The 16,702-nt window shown below is 41.6% G+C and overlaps 1 pseudogene; it reads left to right on the top strand.

Annotated features, from left to right (window-relative positions):
- The window catches only part of LOC133658961 (potassium voltage-gated channel subfamily H member 3-like), a 92,406-nt pseudogene that overhangs the window by 30,682 nt on the left and 45,022 nt on the right, over positions 1 to 16,702 (top strand).

Below are 16,702 nucleotides of genomic sequence, written 5' to 3'. Positions count from 1 at the left end.
CAGGAGGAGTGTAGACGGCACAGACGACAAGGGGGCGTAGTAGTTCTATGATTTATTATATATATTAGGGGTGTGGGAAAAAAATCGATTCAAATTCAAATCGCGATTCTCACGTTGTATGATTCAGTATCGATTCTCATTTTTCAAAAATCTATTTTAATTTTTTATTAATCAATCCAACAAAATAATACACAGCAATACCATAACAATGCAATCCAATTCCAAAACCAAACCCGACCCAGCAACACTCAGAACAGCAATAAACAGAGCAATTGAGAGGAGACACAAACACAACAAAGAACAATCCAAAAGTAGTGAAACAAAAATTAATATTATCAACAACAGTATCAATATTAGTTACAATTTCAACATATCAGTGATTAAAAATCCCTCATTGACATTATCATTAGACATTTATAAAAAAAATACAAATAAAAATGAACAATAGTGTCACAGTGGCTTACACTTGCATCGCATCTCATAAGCTTGACAACACATTATGTCTAATATTTTCACAAAGATAAAATAAGTCATATTTTTGGTTCATTTAATAGTTAAAACAAATTTACATTATTGCAATCAGTTGATAAAACATTGTCCTTTACAATTATAAAAGCTTTTTACAAAAATCTACTACTCTGCTTGCATGTCAGCAGACTGGGGTAGATCCTGCTGAAATCCTATGTATTGAAGGAATAGAGAATTGTTTTGAATCGGAAAAATATCGTTTTTGAATCGAGAATCTCGTTGAATCGAAAAAAATCGATTTATAATCGAATCGTGACCCCAAGAATCTATATTGAATCGAATCGTGGGACACCCAAAGATTCGCAGCCCTAATATATATATACACTATATATATAATAATCAAACTTTAATAATATAATAAACTACAGAATGGGGTGTATGGTGTGAGACTATGTGTAGGAATTAATGAGTGTGTTACCGTGTGTGTTGAGCGAATCATTTGTCATACCAGAGGGGCAAGGCAAGAAGGCAGTCCATGGACAAGCAAGCGGTCAGGGGCTGGAGAGAAGCAACGAGTTCCGTCTCCAAGCAGGGGTCGAGCATCGAGGGAGGCAGTCCGGAATCCAACAGGAAAGTTGAGGCACACAGCTCGATCACGGGAGACACGGGAAGTACTGCGGGAAACACAAGGGATATAAAACACGGGAACTGGGAAGACACAGAGAGAGCGCAAGTACGTGGGAGGGAAGCCAGACACGGGATGCTTACTACGAAAAGGTAACTACGTTCCGGCCCCGGATCTTCGGGTCCGCTGGTCTTTATACTGCTCGCCTTCATCATTCCCAGGTGCGCTGATTGCTGATCGCCTGCAGCCTCGCCGGCACGTGGCCGCAATGCGGCCAGAGCGAGCAGAAGCGTGTCCTGGCGCGCTGCTAGAGCTTGCAGCAGAAGATATGCTTATCCCCCCAAAAATTCTAAGAACTCATTAGTTTATTGTCTGACAAGCAAGAATATTTGTCTTATATTACACACAGGCTGTAGAAAGTCATGATGTACTGGATAATAAACAGTATATTAGCCATCCAAATTATTTAATGAAGGATTGCGTAATCAGAAGGTGTAGGATTGACTTGTGCAGCCTCATCTCAGGTTTCTGCCTCATATTTGATCAGGAAATGTGCAAAATCGGTGTTATTTACTTAGGAAAATGGATTAGAATCATACAGAAAATACCATACATGTCACTGATAATGTGGCTATGCAACACCTCTCCGTAAAGGGCCTCTCAGTGCACCTGAGGCTGTTCAGCCTTTCTCCACGTTAGGTTCAGTGCACCAAATGAGGTCACTCCCTCTGAGAAACATATAGACGTAGATACAAATGCATTATGGATGTCCATTCATGTGAGATTGTCTTCCACAAAAGAGCAAATGTGTTTACATGAGCTTTATCGGTGCCTTATTCGTGTCCCTCCTTCTATCCTCTCATTCGATCACTCCGGCAAGACAGAGCTTTCAAATCCAACATTCTGCAGTCACTCTTGTGTGGATTTTATTGATCTCGCTGGATTTAAAATTGTACTGTAGCTCTACAGGTCAGCCGTTACAGCTCGCTCTGCTTCAAAATGAATTATGCACAACTTTCCACATAACGCGCCGCCATTTCATAATGCTAACATGCACGGTTTCCTGTCATAAATAATCTGGCAAATGGCCAGTGACTCCATTCATGGACCCATTAATGAATTATATTCGGAACTCCTCGAGCAGTAATTGGAGTAGTTCTGCTGAATAGTTCCCAAGCTGAGGTCAGAAAACCTGCCTGCTGTATTATTATGCCATCTTGCAGTTTGAAGGCAAGTCTGAGCTCTGCATGAATCTCATTTGAGTGACCGGGTAGAGAGAGATGCTGCAGAGTTGCACAGGATGAGCGGAGATCATTTGCTGGGAACAATAGGAGCGAAGGGAGACAAAGTGAAGTTCATTGAAAAGCAGAAGAAACCGTTAAATTCTCCCCCAGGAAGACTCTTCAAAGGAAGCAGAATCACTCCTCAGTCCCGAACCGAGGCCAACGATGAGAGCCATGCGCTACATTCTAATGACGTTCTCCTTTAAATGACGGCAGCTTCGTAAAAGTGCACTGAGGATATTATTCAATTTTAGTACCATTTACTTGCTGACCAAACAAAAATAACAGCTGCATGCATTTCTGTATTCCAAAGCAGCAACACTTCAAGATTAAAATATTATTGCTCTCCCATGTTTCAGGACGGTACTGTACCTTTCACATTTTAATTGATATATTATTAATTCCTGGTACTTTTGTGTGTGTTCATGTGTTGAGAAATGTTAATGGTTTTATAGTTAAAAATTTTTTTTTTAAATATTTAACACTGATCGGATAATGATAACTGTGCTGTCCAGTTGTTTTGTTTACTTTCTTTCAAGTATTATATAGTTTATTGTATAATATTTTATAGTTTGTTCGTAATAATTCCAAGATGTTGGATGGCAGTAGTGTATAGACCAGGCCTGGGCAATTATTTTGACTTGGGGGCCACATTTAGAGAAAAAAATGTGTCTGGGGGCCGGTATATCTATTTTTAGGGACACTAATACAAAGCCTCACAATAATGTCTGATTGAATGCTAAAAACGTTATGACAGACCGCGTTAAAAAACAGCATGGAATTTTACATGTTTCTATGAAGGATAAAACACTGAATATTGACAAAATATGAATGTCACTCCCCCTTTCGATCGACATCTTTTACAATCAAGTGAAACGCAACAAAAATGCAACAAACAGTGAAATATGAACGCGAAGGGTACAAAATAAACCCCACCTACAATCTGATATATCTGATATATCACTAAGCTTTAGAACTTTGTTGTGAAAATCTCCTTCCGCGTCTGTGGAAACGCTTCCCGCCCACACTGCTTGGTGCCTCGTCTGAGCTGCTGTGACGTAGATTACCATAGTAACTAATTACATTACCATAGTAACTAATTAGATTACCATAGTAACTGGTATATCATCCAAAAGCGCAGATTCCAACCATTGAAATACTTTGTATAGTTCAAGACTTACGGTCATTAGAAAACATGACTGCACATCATAATGGCAGCTACACTTTCCATCTTAAAGATCTAAAAAAAATATTTGTGATTGTCCGGCGGGCCAGATTGAAAATCTTAACGGGCCGCATGTGGCCCCCGGGCCTTAATTTGCCAAGGTCTGGTATAGACTCTGGTGTGTTGCCATAGCCAGAAATTAGTCTTTGCCATTAAGTTAAATGTGCCAGTCTTTTCTTTTGTTGAGCCCTACAAAGTGTTTATACTGTAAGTAATGTACTTATTACAGATATTCGATTGTAACGTGCATCTGTGTTGTGGTTTTCATAACCAAAATTGGAGGTGTTGAAATCGGCATGTAAAACCACTAATGCTAATCGGCTATGGCATATTCGATGCAAATTAGCATTGAGCTAGCGCATTTTTAAAATTCAAGCCTTATATTACTTTTGAGTACTTTCTTCTTGATTTGTTGGCAAGGAAAATTGTAACATTACTTTGAGGCAGTGGCGGGCCGTGCGTTTCCCACCCAGGCCTTCAGTGATACTTACTTAGGCCTTAGTATTCCCTGAGGAACATAGGCCGCCGACAAAAGCCTTCCATCCATTACGGTCTTGTGCCCTTCGGTCGAGTTGTTGCCATGACAGCCCCTCAGCCCTCATCTCCTGTTCCGTGCTTCTTCTCCAGGTTGTTCTTGGTCTCCCTCTGTTTCTTTTTCCCTGTGGGTTCCATGTTAGTGCCTGTTTGGTGATTGATTTATTGGGTTTTCTGAGTGTGTGGCCTATCCAGCTCCACTTCCTTCTCCTGATTTGCAGTTCCACTGGTTCTTGTGTGGTGAGTTCCCACAGGTTGGCATTGGTGATGGTGTCTGGCCAGTAGACTCATAGGACACGGCGTAGGCAACGGTTTACAAATGTCTGTAGTTTATTATTGGTGGTTTTCCATGTTTCTGATCCATACAGCAGGATGGATTTGACATTTGAGTTAAATATTTTCAGTTTGGTTTTGAGAGAAATGTTTTTTGCTCTCCATATTTTGTTTAGTATGTAGAATGATGTTCTGGCTTTCCCTATTCTGAATTTGACATCTTCATCTGCCCCTCCATCTACACTGATTATGCTCCCCAAGTATGTAAAACTGACTACCTCCTCTAATTGATTATGGTGCATTGTTATTGGTGTATTGTTATTGTTATTGATACGCATGAACTTTGTTTTTTGTGAATTGATCTTAAGCCCAAGAAATGCAGCAGCTCTTTGTAGTTTTTGTGATTTTTCCTGCATCTGTTGGTGAGTGTGAGCCAGGAGAGCTCAATCGTCTGCAAAGTCTAGGTCCTCCAGTTGTTCGGTAAGGCTCCACTGTATGCCGGCTTTGCTGTTTTTGGTTGTTTGGTTCATGGTCCAGTCAATACAGAGGAGGAAAAGGAAAGGCGAGAGCAGACATCCTTGCCGCACCCCAGTCAGGACCTCGAAGGCCTCCGATGGGCATTCGTCATGTAGGACACGACATCGCATCCCTTGGTAGGTGCTCTTGATGATGTTGATGAGCTTCGGTGGGATGCCATAGTGTGCCATCAGCTTCCAGTGATGTCCGACTTCAATGATTACCTCTCCAAATACCATAATTTATGTCACCACATGACCATTGCTGGAGAAATACTATAGAGGAACACATTCACGCCCTACTGGGCATTGAATCACCACCAACAGTGTACATAACGGGTTATTTTCTGCCGCATTTAAAAATCAATAAACACGCATCAGCAATTAAAACATATCTTATGTGGTACTGTCAAAATTTAAATGTCAAAAAACATATTAAATGTGAAAAAATAAAGAAATTAAATATCTGAACTCACAATCTGTAGGACCCATTGGAGCTTCCGGGGTTGGCCGACATCGTCTCACAATATGTAGTTTCTCTTTAAATATCCTTCTTGAAAATGGCTTTGCAAATATATGTGTTGTCTTGTCTAATCATAAAAGATGCAGACGAGGCGTGTTAGCTGAGTTTTAAAAGTTTACTCCACAAGGTGCTCATCAAAAGCATCCTGCTAAACGGGGCTACTGCGCATGCTCTTCACTACTGTGGCATGCTGGGTAATGGAGTTCTTATGTTACCTAGCTCATAACATCACAATATACTGTATATCTGCCTTAGGCCATCTAGAAGGCCTTACTGACAACAACTCGTGATCTGATTGGCTATCGCAACTGTCTGTCAACTGTATGTGCCCGTTCACTTACAGTGCACGGACGCCAGCATTGTTGATTCTGAACACTTCGGGCAGATTTGGTACAGCATGGCAACATAAGCTAGCTGAATTCTGATTGGATAAAAAACTCTATAACCTAAAAACAACAGCGCTGGAAGGAGCTTAATGTGACATGAGGACAATATGAATAATTTTAGATATTTAGGGAAAGTAAATAAAAAATACTTTTATCTTTAAAGGCCTACTGAAATGCGATTTTCTTATTTAAACGGGGGTAGCAGGTCCATTCTATGTGTCATACTTGATCATTTCGCGATATTGCCATATTTTTGCTGAAAGGATTTAGTAGAGAACATCGACGATAAAAAAGCCTTGCCTGTACCGGAAGTAGCAGACGATATGCGCGTGACGTCACAGGTTGTGGAGCTCCTCACATCTGCACAATGTTTACAATCATGGCCACCAGCAGCGAGAGCGATTCGGACCGAAAAAGCGACGATTTCCCCATTAATTTGAGCGAGGATGAAAGATTCGTGGATGAGGAAAGTGAGAGTGAAGGACTAGAGGGCAGTGGAAGCAATTCAGATAGGGAAGATGCTGTGAGAGGCCGGTGGGACCTGATATTCAGCTGGGAATAACTAAAACAGTAAATAAACACAAGACATATATATACTCTATTAGCCACAACACAACCAGGCTTATATTTAATATGCCACAAATTAATCCCGCATAACAAACACCTCCCCCCTCCCGTCCATATAACCCGCCAATACAAATCAAACACCCGCACAACACACTCAATCCCACAGCCCAAAGTACCGTTCACCTCCCCAAAGTTCATACAGCACATATGTTCCCCCAAAGTCCCCAAAGTTACGTACGTGACATGCACATAGCGGCACGCACGTACGAGCAAGCGATCAAATGTTTGGAAGCCGCAGCTGCGTACTGCGTTACACATACAAATTAAACAAAATGCTTATGGCAACATTCTGGTTGCGTACTCACGGTATTGCGTCTGCGTATCCAACTCAAAGTCCTCCTGGTAAGAGTCTCTGTTGTCCCAGTTCTCCAAAGGCCAACGGTAAAGCTTGACTGTCATCTTTCGGGAATGTAAACAATGAAACACCGGCTACGTGTTTGTGTTGCTGCAGCCGGCCGCTAATACACCGCTTCCCACATACAGCTTTCTTCTTTGCTGTCTCCATTGTTCATTGAACAAATTGCAAAAGATTCACCAACACAGATGTCCAGGATACTGTGGAATTGTGCGATGAAAACAGACAACTTAATAGCTGGCCACAATGCTGTCCCAAAATGTCCTCCACAATCCGTGACGTCACACGCAGGCGTCATCAAACCGAGACGTTTTCAGCAGGATATTTCGCGCAAAATTTAAAATTGCACTTTAGTAAGCTAACCCGGCCGTATTGGCATGTGTTGCAATGTTAAGATTTCATCATTGATATATAAACTATCAGACTGCGTGGTCGGTAGTAGTGGGTTTCAGTAGGCCTTTAATTATGATCATGATTTCTGGTTATGTTAGGCCAGCAGAGAAGGCCTTGCTGGCCCTGACGGCACACCACTGCTTTGAGGCAGTACGACTAACTCAGAATGCTTGACCGGATGACTTGAGTGCTTGAGCTGGTGCCGAGTCTGCAACCGTACGTGAGGTCACGTGCAGCAAAAAGTATAGAAATATGGAACGGTTTGATTTTATGTGAATTGTACCTAGTAGTACCGGCAGAATTCGGTCAGTACTTATAAAAGTGCCAAATGTTGTACTTAGTACAGAGAGGATGGAGAACATCTGGAGGATTTGTGTAAAAGGAACATTACTTTTGCATCAATGTAAAAAAAAGACCAGGATTGTGGTGGACTTCAGGAAGGTCAGACAACCCCTTTCACTTCTACACATCCGAGGAGCAGCTGTGGAAGTGGTCTCCAGCTGTATTCAGGGACCTAGCCTGGAGCCCACAACACTGCCTGTCTGCACAATGCACACCAGCGATTATGGAGCTCCATCCTTTTGGAGCATCTTTCTGGAGCAACCTCAGCACCAGCATAACGATGTGGCACAGCAGCTGCACGGCTGAAGAGAGGAAGGCACCACAGAGGGTGCTGAAAGTTGCTCAGAAGATGGTGGGGAGCAGCATTCCCATCAGCACAGGCATCTTCATAAGCAGATGCAGAAAGAGGGCTGTCTGCAACACCAAGGATTTCACCCACCCTGCACACTCTCTCTTTGATCCCCTGCCCTCAGGCAGGAGGCTGTAGAGCAGGGGTCACCAACGCGGTGCCCGCGGGCACCAGGTAGCCCGTAAGGACCAGATGAGTAGCCCGCCGGCCTGTTCTAAAAATAGCTCAAATAGCAGCACTTAAGAGTGAGCTGCCTCTATTTTTTAAATTTTATTTATTTACATTTTTAATTCTAAGAGAGACAAAACTCAAATAGAATTTGAAAATCCAAGAAAATATTTTAAAGACTTGGTCTTCACTTGTTTAAATAAATTCATTAATTCTTTTACTTTGCTTCTTATAACTTTCAGAAAGACAATTTTAGAGAAAAAATACAACCTTAAAAATTATTTTAGGATTTTTAAACACATATACCTTTTTACCTTTTCAATTCCTTCCTCTTCTTTCCTGACAATTTAAATCAATGTTCAAGTAAATTTTTTTATTTTTTATTGTAAAGAATAATAAATACATTTTTTAATTTAATTGTTCATTTTAGCTTCTGTTTTGTCGATGAAGAATATTTGTGAAATATTTCTTCAAACTTATTATGATTAAAATTCAAAAAAATGATTCTGGCAAATCTAGAAAATCTGTAGAATCAAATTTAAATCTTATTTCAAAGTCTTTTGAATTTCTTTTAAAATTTTTGTTCTGGAAAATCTAGAAGAAATAATGATTTGTCTTTGTTAGAAACATAGCTTGGTCCAATTTGTTATATATTCTAACAAAGTGTAGATTGGATTTTAACCTATTTAAAACATGTCATAAAAATTCTAAAATTAATCTTAATCAGGAAAAATGACTCATGATGTTCCATAAATTCTTTTTTTTAAGTTTTTCTCTTCTTTTTTTCGGATGAATTTTGAATTTTAAAGAGTTGAATTTGAAGATAAACTATGTTTCAAAATTTAATTGTCATTTTTTCGTTTTTTCTCCTCTTTTAAACCGTTCAATTAAGTGTAAATATCATTAATTATTAATAATAACATAGAGTTAAAGGTAAATTGAGCAAATTGGCTATTTCTGGCAATTTATTGAAGTGTGTATCAAACTGGTAGCCCTTCGCATTAATCAGTACCCAAGAAGTAGCTCTTGGTTTCAAAAAGGTTGGTGACCCCTGCTGTAGAGCATTCGGAGTAGGACCACCAGACTGTGGAACAGCTTCTTTTACGTAAGCTGTTAGTATGCTGAACTCTGATGGCGCTCTGTAGAATTGGATACTGTTTTGTCATTTTTCTTATTCATTAAAGGCCTACTGAAACCCACTACTACCGACCACACAGTCTGATAGTTTATATATCAATGATGAAATCTTAACATTGCAACACATGCCAATACGGCCGGGTTAACTTATAAAGTGCAATTTAAAATTTCCCGGGAAACTTCCGGCTGAAAACGTCTAGGTATGATGACGTTTGCGCGTGACGTCAATGGTTGAAGCGGAAGTATTGGTACACCATTGTATCCCAATACAAACAGCTCTGTTTTCATCGCAAAATTCCACAGTATTCTGGACATCTGTGTTGGTGAATCTTTTGCAATTTGTTTAATGAACAATGGAGACTGCAAAGAAGAAAGCTGTAGGTGGGATCGGTGTATTAGCGGCTGGCTGCAGCAACACAACCAGGAGGACTTTGAGTCGGATAGCAGACGCGCTATCCGACGCTAGCCGCCGACCGCATCGATGATCGGGTGAAGTCCTTCGTCGCGCCGTCAATCGCTGGAACGCAGGTGAGCACGGGTGTTGATGAGCAGATGAGAGCTGGCGTAGGTGGAGAGCTAATGTTTTTAGCATAGCTCTGTCGAGGTCCCATAGCTAAGTTAGCTTCAATGGCGTCGTTAGCAACAGCATTGCTTGGCTTCGCCAGGCGGTACAGCATTAACCGTGTGGTTACAGGTCCAGAGTTTGGTAGTATTGTTGATCTTCTGTCTATCCTTCCAGTCAGGGGCTTATTTCGTCTGTTTCTATATGCAGTTAAGCACGATGCTATCACGTTAGCTCTGTAGCTAAAGTGCTTCGCCGATGTATTGTCGTGGAGATAAAAGTCACTGTGAATGTCCATTTCGCGTTCTCGACTCTCATTTTCAAGAGGATATAGTATCCGAGGTGGTTTAAAATACAAATCCGTGATCCACAATAGAAAAAGGAGAAAGTGTGGAATCCAATGAGCCCTTGTACCTAAGTTACGGTCAGAGCGAGAAAAGATACGTCCTGCACTGCATTGTAATCCTTCACTCTGACGTTCCTCATCCACAAATCTTTCATCCTGGCTCAAATTAATGGGGTAATCGTCGCTTTCTCGGTCTGAATCGCTCTCGCTGCTGGTGTAAACAATGGGGAAATGTGAGGAGCCCTTCAACCTGCGACGTCACGCTACTTCCGGTACAGGCAAGGCTTTTTTTTTATCAGCGACCAAAAGTTGCGAACTTTATCGTCGATGTCCTCTACTAAATCCTTTCAGCAAAAATATGGCAATATCGCGAAATGATCAAGTATGACACATAGAATGGATCTGCTATCCCCGTTTAAATAAGAAAACTTCATTTCAGTAGTCCTTTAAATAAATGTCCGGATAAAGGAAAGGTGTTTTAAGTATTATTTTGAGATCTCGATCAACATTAAGTTACAGACAAGCAATTCTACGCTGCTGCTACAGAAAGGAGGAGGAAAATCAAGAAAGAGCAAGAGAGAAACTTTCAGATCTTTATATTGCTTTTGGAAATGTTACGAGATGAGTGGTTGGGAGAGAGACACTTGGAGGGCGGGGTCAGAAAACGGCAGACTCTATTTGCTTGTAATATCAGCAAAAACAGGATTGTTTTGGTTATGCACTGGTTAAAGCAGTTAATCAATCACAAAAGTAACCCATTTGGAGAGTAACCTTTCGACCAAAAGACAAATACAATATATGTTAGTGATCTTCAACATCACAACAGTATTTGTCTCATGATCTTGAGATGTGGGGGGGGGGGGGGACAAATGTGGGAACCAGAGCAGAGCCCGAGGAATGAGGAGGGGGCTACAAAAATGTCTTATGTAGACAAAAATATGTCAATGCTGTGAAGAGAAGCAATACAAAAGCACTTACACTAAAATTGCTGTCAGGCAAGAGATTACTAAAATGGTAATTTTACCACAACAATACTAAAAACCCCAACTAGAGATGTCCGATAATGGCTTTTTTGCCGATATCCGATATTCCGATATTGTCCTTTTCTTAATTACCGATTCTGATACCAACCGATACCGATATATACAGTCGTGGAATTTACACATTATTATGCCTAATTTTGTTGTGAAGCCCCGCTGGATGCATTAAACAATGTAACAAGGTTTTCCAAAATAAATCAACTCAAGTTATGGAAAAAAATGCCAACATGGCACTGCCATATTTATTATTGAAGTCACAAAGTGCATTATTTTTTTTAACATGCCTCAAAACAGCAGCTTGGAATTTGGGACATGCTCTCCCAGAGAGAGCATGAGGAGGTTGAGGTGGGCGGGGTTGTAGCGTCCCGGAAGAGTTAGTGCTGCAAGGGGTTCTGGGTATTTGTTCTGTTGTGTTTATGTTGTGTTACGGTGCGGATGTTCTCCCGAAATGTGTTTGTCATTCTTGTTTGGTGTGGGTTCACAGTGTGGCGCATATTTGTAACAGTGTTAAAGTTGTTTATACGGCCACCCTCAGTGTGACCTGTATGGCTGTTGACCAACTATGCTTTGCATTCACTTGTGTGTGTGAAAAGCCGTAGATATTATGTGACTGGGCCGGCACGCAAAGGAAGTGCCTTTAAGGTTGATTGGCGCTCTGTACCTCCCCCTACGTCCGTGTACACAGCGGCGTTTTAAAAAGTCATAAATTTCACTTTTTAAAACCGATACCGATAACTTTGAAACCGATACCGATAATTTACGATATCACATTTTAAAGCAATCATCCCTACCCCCAACCCCACCCTTATTTTTACCTGAGGAACTCCATACTGACACACGAGTCCCATCTGTGCTGAACTGGGCTTTTATTTGGATTGTTTTGCTGTCATTGTTTACATTCTATTTTGACTACAGGACCAAAATAGATCCTATTTATTCCATTCTATTTATAATCTATCCCTATTAACCTGTGCTATTCATAACCTACTCTATTTATATCTTATTCTATTTCAATTATGTACGTACTCATTGGGCTAAATTTGGGACCTTGAGTATTACATTTGAATGCTTGAATCCCTACCCATAATAGTGATTTTCAAATGCCATGCAGAAGCTAATTAGAAAATTATTTGTCACCATAATGCTTCCACTTCCCTCTCCCCAGACAGCAACTTTGTATTGGGGAACGCCCAGGTCCAAACACTCTACCCAATTGTCTACTGCTCCGACGGCTTCTGTGAATTGACCGGCTTTGCCCGAGGTGAGCTGATGCAGAAGAGCTGCACGTGTCACTTCCTGTACGGTGGCGAGACCAGCGACCGCCTCACCTTGCAGATGCAGAGGGCTCTGGATGAGCGACAGGAGTTCAAGACGGAAATCATCCTGTACAAAAAGAGCGGTAAGAACCGATTTTGTACCCCACGGCCAGCACACTGAATTCTCCAACCACTTTTCTTTGTGCAGGTTCAAAGTTTTGGTGTCTGCTGGACATTGTGCCCATAAAAAATGAGAAGAGCGAGGTGGTTCTGTTCCTGGTCTCGCATAAGGACATCACAGACAACAAGGACGTGGACCATGGCAATGAAACTGACACCGGTAAGTTGAGCGGTTTCTACACAAAAAAAAAGCTGAAAAGGTCCCAATGTGCTGACTACTACCCCCATTTTAGAAGAGGACACGGGTTTGGAGGTGCACAAGATCAGCCGCCCTACAGGCTTCAACATGGAGCACCGTCGCAGTCGAGCCGTCCTATACCAGCTATCTGGGCACCTTCAGAAACAGGACAAGAGCAAGAGCAAGCTGAAGATCAACAATGTGAGAAGTCTGCACATAAGTACTGCTGTGGTTTCATAAGCGACCGCCTTCCCTGACCCGCATGCTTGTTTCATAACAAGAGCGTTCTGGGAGCCAACGCTAATCCAGTACCAGAGTACAAGGTGGCAGACATCCAGAAGTCCCGCTTCATCCTCCTGCACTACGGCGCATTTAAAGCCGGCTGGGATTGGCTGATCTTGTTGGCGACCTTCTACGTGGCCGTGACGGTTCCCTACAATGTCTGCTTCACAGACGGCGGGTCGGCGGCACGAAACCCGCCCAGTGTTAGTGACATCTTGGTGGAGATTCTCTTTATGATTGGTGAGGCTCGCTCAGTGTTTCTCTGTGATGCGGAAAAAATACTAAAAGTACTTTGTATTTGTGTGTCAGATATCGTCCTGAATTTCAGAACCACTTACGTGAGCACGTCTGGTCAGGTCGTGTACGACGCCCGCTCAATCTGCGTTCATTACGTCACATCCTGGCTGTTTGTGGATCTGATTGCCGCCTTGCCCTTTGACCTGCTCTATGCGTTCAATATCAGTGTGGTGAGTGTAGAACACACCAAGAGAAGGACGCATACAACAACACACTTTTCAACAGCTGCTTCTGCGTCCTTCACCCAGAACTTCGGGGTGCACCTGCTAAAAACAGTGCGTCTCCTGCGCCTGTTGCGACTCCTGCAGAAGCTTGACCGCTACTCCCAGTACAGCGCCGTGGTGCTTACCCTGCTCATGTCCACCTTTGCCCTGCTGGCCCACTGGATGGCGTGCGTCTGGTACTTCATTGGACGCAGCGAGATTGAAAGCAACAGCCCGACCTCTTGGGACATAGGTTTGTGACTTCTGGCCGGCAGGAGAATAATGTTCAGTGAGCAGGGCCGGCCTGTCGCATAATCATTATGCGGTTGTTTAGGGCAGTGTTTTTCAACCCTTTCTGAGCCAAGGCACATTTTTTTCATTGAGAAAACATTAAAAAATGAAACTCAGCAGCCGATATTGACAGTAAAAAGTCGTCTTCGCAATTGTTGGATATAAATTCAAACCACAACTAACCATGCATCACTATAGCTCGTCTCAAAGTAGGTGTACTGTCACGACCTGTCACATCACGCCGTGACTTATTTTGAGTTTTTTGGTGTTTTCCTGTGTGTAGTGTTTTAGTTCTTGTCTTGCGCCCCTATTTTGTTGTTGATTGTCATGTCATGTACGGATATACTTTGTGGACGCCGTCTGCTGCTCCACACGCTGTAAGTCTTTGCTGTCGTCCAGCATTCTGTTTTTTGTTTACTTTGCAGCCAGTTCAGTTTTACTTTCGTTTTGTATAGCCAATCCCTAAGCTTCAATGCCTTTTCTTAGCGGCACTCGCCTTTGATGTATTTTTGGTTTAAGCATTAAATACTAGGGGTGTGGGAAAAAATCCATTCGAATTCAAATCGCCATTCTCACGTTGTACGATTAAGTATCGATTCTCATTTTTCAAAAATCGATTTTATTTTTTATTATTATTATTATTATTTTTCTTTTTTAATTTATTAATCAATCCAACAAAACAATACACAACAATACCATAACAATGCAATCCAGTTCCAAAACCAAACCCGACCCAGCAACACTCAGAACAGCAATAAACAGAGCAATTGAGAGGACACACAAACACGACACAGAACAATCCAAAAATAGTGAAACAAAAATGAATATTATCAACAACAGTATCAATATTAGTAACAATTTCAACATAGCAGTGATTAAAAATCCCTCATTGACATTATCATTAGACATTTATAAAAAAAATAAAAAAATAAAAATAAAAATGAACAATAGTGTCACAGTGGCTTACACTTGCATCGCATCTCCAATATTTTCACAAAGATAAAATAAGTCACATTTTTTGTTCATTTAATAGTTAAAACACATTTATATTATTGCAATCAGTTGATAAAACATTGTCCTTTACAATTATAAAAGCTTTTTACAAAAATCTACTACTCTGCTTGCATGTCAGCAGACTGGGGTAGATCTTGCTGAAATCCTATGTATTGAATGAATAGAAAATTGTTTTGAATCGAAAAAATATCATTTTTGAATCGAGAATCGCGTTGAATTGAAAAAATTGATTTATAATCGAATCGTGACCCCAAGAATCAATATTGAATCGAATCGTGGAACACCCAAAGATTCACAGCCCTATTAAATACCTTTTTACCTGCCTCCCGCTGTCGTCTGCATATTGTGATCACGACAAACCATGTTCCCGACATCCACAAAGCAATTAGCTACCTGCTGCCACCTACTGATATGGAAGAGTATTACACGGTTACTCTGCAGCGCTCTAGACCAGGGGTCTCAAACACGCGGCCCGCGGGCCAATTGTGGCCCGGGAGACGTTATTTTGCGGCCCCCACCTTAATATGAAAGTTTAATGTTAGTGCGGCCCGCGAGTTTTAAATGAATGGCGCTTGACAGCGTTGTGTGCGGAGCTGAAGAAATCTACCAATCACGTTGTGGTATGAGGCTCTCGACAATATCGACAATATCGAGGGCGTGCCGTGATGGCACTGTCATCAGTGTCCTCTAGAATCTGTCACCGCATCATCTTTTTCTCCATACTAACAGCGTGCCAGCCCAGACACATGTTGTATGAGGCTTCTAGAGACACACGCAGGTTATTGCAAGACATACTTGAGGAACAGCCATACATTTCACACTGAGGGTGGTCATATTTTATTTTATTTATATTTTAACACTGTTACAAATATGCGCCACACTGTGAACCCACACCAAACAAGAATGACAAACACATTTCGGGAGAACATCCGCACCTAAACACAACATAAACACAACAGAACAAATACCCAGAATCCTTTGCAGCCCTAACTCTTCCGGGCTACAAAAACACCCCCGCTACCCCTAACCCCGCCCAACTCAACCCCCCCCATCTCCCGAATTCGGAGGTCTCAAGGTTGGCAAGTATGCATTGATGTCACTTGCGTAATGCAAGCAGAGAAACATTTTGCAGCTTTTCTATGACACACGCTCTTCCTTCCTCCCTCCCTGCCTCCCTCCCTCGCCCGCCTGCTCGCTCCCGCCCCCGTTGTAAACAGTCCGGGCGGGGAAGACGAGCACTCCGCCGAAGGAGCGAGCGACAATACAAAAGTGTGGTGCACTGGACCCCAGCGCTGATACAGACGTGGTGATGTTAACCCGTTCGGGGCTAATTGTGCTACCGTAACTGTAAACTCCACCCCCCACCCTCCTCCCGTTGGCTCCAGACAGAGACGATTTTTGATGCAATATTTCTTTCACAGGGGCACCCCGACGTGTCTTATTTCATTTCATTTCATTTTTATTTATCTCCTTCATTGATGTGCATCTTTGATCGATAGACAATTATACCTCAATTTTTAAATTATACATTTACACACCAATGCCTGAGAAGGAGCAGGATGAAGAAAAATCTTATATTTTTCTGCCCCCTTCAACATAGTACGTAGTCTTACTTAATGATATCATATAAACAAACAATTACATCCAAATATAACGAAAACAAACAAAAAAACACAAGAAGTGCAAAACTTCATGATGTACAAAAAGAACAAAAAAAACAAAATAAGTAGTATACACCTCACAGGATGATACAAAACAAATACAAAACTAGGCAAAAAATAAGTAAAATAATAAATATAAAGCAAAATGTAAACAGTTATGGCTGTCCATATGATCTCATTGTTCTGTCC

This window comes from Entelurus aequoreus, linkage group LG01 (genome assembly GCF_033978785.1).
Source record: "Entelurus aequoreus isolate RoL-2023_Sb linkage group LG01, RoL_Eaeq_v1.1, whole genome shotgun sequence".
Taxonomy (NCBI): Eukaryota; Metazoa; Chordata; class Actinopteri; order Syngnathiformes; family Syngnathidae; genus Entelurus; species Entelurus aequoreus.
Note: the sequence above shows the minus strand (reverse complement) of the source record. Positions and strands in the feature narration are given on the sequence as shown.